The 6125-nt window shown below is 39.3% G+C and overlaps 1 long non-coding RNA gene across 1 annotated transcript; it reads right to left on the bottom strand.

Annotated features, from left to right (window-relative positions):
* Positions 1-547: 547 nt before the first annotated feature.
* LOC136539173 (uncharacterized) lies at positions 548-2666 on the bottom strand. The gene is made up of 2 exons (XR_010779563.1): positions 2531-2666; positions 548-1152 (listed from the first exon to the last, which is right to left on the bottom strand). It is a non-coding gene; the product is annotated as an uncharacterized lncRNA (long non-coding RNA).
* Between the last annotated feature and the right edge of the window lie 3459 nt (positions 2667-6125).

The following is a 6125-nucleotide window of genomic DNA, read 5'->3' as shown; positions in this document are numbered from 1 at the left end:
ATTACCAATGTTAGAGTGCGAAATAATAAACAGCGAAATTTAAAAATAAACATCTAGCGATAAGGAACGAGGATCTGTCTATGCCCACCAGAAGAATCCTCCACAAAATGATACTTCTCATGCATTACCTACAACAGGGGTAAATAAACTCTGAGTACACAATATACTTGCAAGACTTATCCAACTAGTGAGAATAATTTCCTAATTCTAAGGAATATAAGAAGTTTTATGGTTTGCTGGTTTCCTTTTTAGCAGAAAGCAATACTATTAGTGAGTCCTTACTTATGATATTATTAATAGCCATATTAATTTATTATCTATCGATTCTATGTAAACATATGTTCTACTTTCAAGCAAAAGTTGAGCAATCAGTTCTATTTCATCACCTTCCATCTTTTAGTTTCTAATTCACTCATGTCCGGCTTTCATCAACTAGCACTACATCATCCGCGAAAAACATACACCAAGAAATGTCCCCTTGTATGTCCCTTGTGATCTCATCCATCACTGAGGCAAACAAATAAAGGCTCAAAGCTGATCCTTAATGTAGTTCTATCCTAATCGGGAAAGTTATCCGTGTCTCCATTAATTATTCAAACACTAGTCACAACATTGATTATACATATCCTTAATGAACCCGACGTACTTCGTTGGGACTTTATATTTATCCAAAGTCCACCACATAACATTCCATGGTATTTTATCATAAGCCTTCTCCAAGTCAATAAAAATCCATATGTAAGTCCTTCTCCCTATACCGCTCAATAACTTGCCTTATTAAGAAAATGGCTGCCATGGTTGATCTTCCAGGCATGAAACCAAATTAGGTTCATAGAGACCCGCGTTATTGCTCTCAAGCGATGCTCGATAACTCTCTCACATAGCTTCATAGTATGGCTCATCAACTTAATTCCCCGATAATTAGTACAACTTTGAATATCCCATTTATTCTTGTAGATCAGTACCAATATACTTCTCCTCCACTCGTCAGGCATCTATATTCAGATTGCTTCTAGCAGGATATTGATGCTAAGCAACGAAAAGACAGAGTGAACGAGATCAAACTCAGATAGATTTGCTGCTAGTTCTCCTTACATGGCTGCTGTAACCGGTTATCGCCTCCTCTATTGCCAGCCGTTTCATAGAGTGGTGCTGACAGAAACAGGCATATAAGAGACGTAAGTTCTAGAGAACCATTAGCATGATACTAGGTTTCAAGTTGAACAAGGTGAAGAGAAAATTACAGCAGCAGCTAGATCCTACCTTAAGATAAGAGAGTTCTGTTAATAAACAAAGACAAATTAGACATCTTGGTGGCACTAGATAAATAAGCAAGTTTCAATGACTAAAATTTTCAGCCTTGTGGTTCTGCAGATAGCCAAAAATGCATCAAAGTATGGGAAGCAAAAAGAAATATTACAAAGAGGAACACACTAACATTCCTGTTTAGCAAAAAGAGGCCAAATATATCCACATGAAAAGTAGGGGGAAAAAAGGATGTGTAAGGGATGGCTGTTGTAGTTCACTTATAAACAGACCTAAATTTTCAGATCAGAAATTATTTTTCAGACTTAGTTGGAATAATGCGAAGTCTACAAGCATACAACAAGTTGGAATATAGAGAACTAGCATGGTCAAAGGTGTCAGAAAACCAAGACAAACAACAAAAGAAAAGAAGATTTCATTTGCCCGACTCCTCCCAGGTTAACACTGCAGCACCAACTCAGCAACTAGATCAACACAAAGCATGTCCTATTTAACATATATCTCAGTTTCATATTTACAACCAGCCAATCACTAATTGCAATAATCAAACTAGTGCCACAAGCATGTCCTGCTGCTAAGGTTTCCAGTCATATTTGAATGTAAGCAAGGAAACATCAAAAAATTGTAAATTTGACAATTCTATCTACTCCTTGCACTATATATTGGTTCTGTAGGTGCAGATTTCAACAAAAGGAGCTGCAGATTTTATACCCTACTCCTTGCACTATATATTAGTTCTGTAGGTGCAGATTTTCACAAAAGGAGGTGAAAATTTTTATACTTTCTCCTTGCACTATATAGTTCTGTAGGCACAGATTGCAAAAGATCACAACTATAAAGGGGCAGTACCCAGTGCAGAGAGCTCCCACTCTGTGCGGGGTCTGGAGAACGGTGTTAGTGGCAAGCCTTACCCTCGCCTGTGCAATGCGAGGAGACCTGCGACTCGAACCTGGGACCTTCCGGTAACATTACTTCCATTAGCATCTAAGTTTTTTCAACTATAAAGGAACTGTAATTTGGATAAGAAGTAACATTGAGAGCAAAGATTAACTACACTGCACAACTATAACTATGATGTTAATACGAATCAAACATTTAGGCAATTCATGAAACACTTTTCCTTTCTGTTTACAGCAGATTCGGCATGCATCTACTACTGGAATATTATTTGTACTACTCAAGTGACAATTATTTGGCTCAAACGTATACTGGTACATGCAAAACATGAATTGAAAACACCACTAGGAGTGACACTTATTTGTACCACTAGTATGAAGTCCAGCAGTGCTGTTGCTGGTCTTAAGCAGTGGCGCTTGTGTCTCCTTTCCTGTACTTCGACTCTTACCTCCATTTGATTGGAGGCCTGCTCTGAAACAAAGCCTGGTGGGGAAGCTCTCCACACCCCCCCCCCCCCCCCCCCCCCCCCCCCCCCCCCCGGGTTTCGCTTCAAAAAAAAACAAATCAGTTACTGCAGTGTACTGTATCTCTGTATTTAGTGCTACTAAAGTTCAAATCAAATCAGAACTTTATAGCCTCTCTGTAAAAGGAAAAGGAAAAAAACTTCCCACAACACATACTTGATTGTTCCTCATTATGGTTTGAGCCCTTTCTCAATATTTCTTATCTCGTCTGTAGGTGCATAGAAGAAACCATGAGCTTTCATAACACATAGAAGCATATCTTGTTGCTAATTCCTTATAAAAAGAAGCTCAATTCCTTATAATTTAAAACATGCAGGATACAAAAGAAAGGATGACCGTAGAATGTAGAGGCAAACAGTGACAAAAGCAGTAGGTACATGAGAAGGACAAGAGTCTTTTGGTTAGTTCAACTATATACAGAAAGAAACTGTTAAGGGACAGGCACAGAGAAAAAATTATTGTGTTACAAGGACACATGAAAGCTCCAAGTCCGAACAATATACATTCGACTCTCTTATGTAGTCTTCAGCACAAATTCAAATAATCTTTGCAGAACTTGTCATGGTCATATTTTACTTCAAAACATGGAACAATTGAATACCAAAGTGCAAAGTGACTGTTGGTTCATTTCTATCCTATGCTCAGCATCCAGAATACCATATTTAGTATTTCCTTTGAAAAAATCTCATTCATTGCTTATCCAAAATTTAGAAAATGACAATGTCAATAAGTTCTAGGCTACATAATCAATCAAGGACACAAGTACACAGGCCCTGCTGCATCAATAAAATTTCGACATGTTTGAAAAGTTGATAATGGGAACATCCAATCCAACAATGAAGATAGCAAGCTTCTTTCAAACTACACACTATGCGATCTTCATACTGCTAAGCTGAAAACAATGAAGATAGCGAGTTCCTTTCAAACTACACACTACTCTGATCTTCGTACTGCTAAGCTGAAACTGCTTGGTGCTGATGTAGGTAACAATTTTAAAGGTGGTCCATTATATAGATATCAGAAAAAAGAAGTTCCTGTCTCCCAATCATACTTATTTAACACAGGTAGTGCATCTCAGCCCCTAGTAGAATATTTAGCACTCACTTGTAGCCATACAGATTAAATAAATAGCCAAGATTGTTCCCCTCCGGACATGCTGCTGAACCTCGCAATCTAGCAAACCCTAACTAATAATCAGAGGCAAGCGGAGGGGAAAGGAATTAGAGCATCCAACAGGTAGTTAGCAAATCCACGGCACCCTTACCTGTTGGTTCCTGATTGGTTCCACCCGTTCCAACCTGGAGGCATGATGTGCACGGAGGGTCGCTGGGCAGGGAGGCTCGCCCGTGACGAAGGGTCGTCGGGGACGGAGGGTGCAGGTTGCTCGTCGCCGGGGGAGGGAGCGTCGCCGGAGAGGGAGGGTAGCCGGGGAAGGGAGGTGAGTGCGGCGGGGGTGGTGTGAGGTTTGGGATGGACAACAGATGGGAGGGCGGCGGCGTGATTTGGACGCCAGGCAGGTTTCGGAGGGTTGGGCGCGGCGATTTTGTTATCCCGAGCGCAAAATTTGGAATCGGTAGAAAGAGCGAGCGCGGGCCGTCGGCTGGAGAAGGAAGACCGAGCATGGTTGGTGGCGGCGGGAGAGAAAAAGACGGCGGCGGACGAAAATTTTGGCGATGCTTTTAATCCAGGAGAAAGAGCCTCAGCGGCGGCGGATGAAAATTTGGGGATTCCGCCAGCTAGGGTCGGTGAGATCCGCACCTGACTGGTGGGCCCAACGGGCTGGTCATTTAGAACCAGCGTTCACCTATACGAATTAAACGGCCGTTTAAACGGTTAGTAAATGGTAAACGATGGTAAACTATTTTGTTTAGGGGATAAACAAAAATTAAATAGTTGACCGTTTATACGGTAAAAAAAAAACTGGAAAAAACGATCTAAACGGCCTAAATAGAACGGAGATAAACAGCATTAAACGGGCTAAACAGCTGTTTAAACTGGTTGTTTAGGCGAACACGAGATGAATTTAGTTCAGTTTTGTATGGATAAATTTGTATACTTAAGTTTATTATATTTATAAATGTGTACACTTGATATGTTACATGCATAAATATCTATATTTGGTTCTTTTCACATGTATAAATATATACATACCAAAATAATTGATTTTTACTCCAACAAATATGTATAAATGCTAGAATACTTGATTTTTTACATGCACATATATAATTATATGTATTTTTTTAAAGTACAAAACCGTTTAGACTAATTTACTTCGTTTAAACACTGTGTAAACTGCCTAAACGCTAAACGAAGGACGATCGTGTAAAGACCATTTACCGTTTAGAAAAACATTGTTTAGAATAGAAAAAAATGAGGCTGAAAAAGGGGAAAAATATTGAAACCCCATGGGGCCTAATGGGCAGGTTATTTAGAACAGAAAAAAGTTGAGGCTGGAAAAGGGATAAAAGAACGAAAAAATTTCAAGGCCAGAAAAGGGAAAAAGAATTTCGTCGCAAAGTCACAAATCATGCGATTTTTCACATGTGCGGTTGATGGGATTTGAACCTCTCCAACTTATGGCCCACGTGTAGCACTCCTAATTACTTCACCCGAAAGTGCGCACGAGCGTACCCGATAGGAGCCCTCGGGCGATCTTGAAAGATCGGTCGAATGGTCTGTCGGTCCGGAGCTTCTCTCTTAGGGACTTAACACACTCCTATGTTTGACTCTCGTCACCATCCTTGTAATAGATTTAAGACATTAGCAAATTGGCCGTTATGACATGACAAATGTTTTCACAATATACCATTCTACTAGCTTTTAAGACATTTTTGTGACGTTCATTTATTAATGTCGCTAAGTTGAGCTGGTTCCGAAACAAATGTCGTAAACTAATCAATTTAGTGACCTTTTGATCAGATGTCATGCCATAATCGTCATAAGATGGCACATTTTTTGTAGTCATTTCGTCGTCACGATAGTCTTTGTTCAGGTAGGCAGTTGTTTTATTCTATGTATGTATAGGTCAATTTTGGCCTATTAACTAAAGGAATAGTATGTTCAATATTATTAATTCTGCTGCTTTATTCAGGTTGTGAATCAAAGATGAATAAGAGGGGTTTCATGGTGCATTGGCTACCAATCCGAAAGATGCACTAATTATATTTATTTTGTCTTAGAAACAGGAGTGACACATATAAGAAGCACAACTACGTTGTTTCATATGTAAGTATGTATAGATCAGTACTTTTAGTATGCTCTATGTACCGCTTGTGTTAGGACATCAGTTAAGAAAGATGTTATGGTAGCGTCCATTGTTATTGTAAAAATTACTCTTGTTTGTGAACATGATTTATGGATGTAATAATTATATATTTGTACGCTTTGTGTTCATCAAGCTATTAAGGGCCTAGCTGAATTAGTAACTATTGTGAAACA

This window comes from Miscanthus floridulus, chromosome 2, assembly GCF_019320115.1.
Source record: "Miscanthus floridulus cultivar M001 chromosome 2, ASM1932011v1, whole genome shotgun sequence".
NCBI classification, from domain to species: Eukaryota; Viridiplantae; Streptophyta; class Magnoliopsida; order Poales; family Poaceae; genus Miscanthus; species Miscanthus floridulus.
The sequence above is the reverse complement of the archived record's forward strand: the minus strand, read 5'-3'. Positions and strand labels throughout refer to the sequence as shown.